The sequence below is a fragment of the Bison bison genome, unplaced genomic scaffold, assembly GCF_000754665.1.
Source record: "Bison bison bison isolate TAMUID 2011002044 unplaced genomic scaffold, Bison_UMD1.0 scf7180017851594, whole genome shotgun sequence".
NCBI classification, from domain to species: domain Eukaryota; kingdom Metazoa; phylum Chordata; class Mammalia; order Artiodactyla; family Bovidae; genus Bison; species Bison bison.
Genome location: NW_011482167.1, coordinates 9,502 through 10,257, shown reverse-complemented (window position 1 = coordinate 10,257; position 756 = coordinate 9,502).

Genomic DNA, 756 nt, shown 5'->3' with positions numbered 1-756 from the left:
TCCTTCTGCCCCCAATGCATCCCAGCATCAGGGTCTTTTCCAATGAGTCAACTCTTTGCATGAGGTGGCCAAAGTATTGGAGTTTCAGCTTTAACATCAGTCCTTCCAATGAACACCCAGGACTGATCTCCTTTAGAGTGGACTGGTTGGATCTCCTTGCAGTACAAGGGACTCTCAAGAGTTGTCTCCAACACCACTTTTTAGCATTTGCCTTACATATTGTGGTGCTATGTTGGGTGCATATATATTGATAATTGTTATATCTTCTTCTTGGATTGATCCTTTGATCATTATGTAGTGTCCTTCTTTGTCTCTTTTCACAGCTTTTACTTTAAAGTCTATTTTATCTGATATGAGTATTGCTACTCCTACTTTCTTTTGGTCTCCATTCGCATGAAATATCTTTTTCCAGCCCTTCATTTTCAGTCTGTATGTTTCCCTTATTTTGAGGTGGGTCTCTTTTAGACTGCATATATAGGGGTCTTGTTTTTGTATCCATTCAACCAGTCATTGTCTTTTGGTTGGGATATTCAACCCATTTACATTTAAGGTGATTATTGATAAGTGTGATCCCATTGTCATTTACTTTGTTGTTTTGGGTTCGAGTTTATACACCCTTTCTGTGTTTCCTGTCTAGAGAAGATCCTTTAGCATTTGTTGGAGAGCTGGTTTGGTAGCACTGAATTCTCTCAGTTTTTGCTTGTCTGTAAAGCTTTTGATTTCTCCTTCATATCTGAATGAGATCCTTGCTGGGTA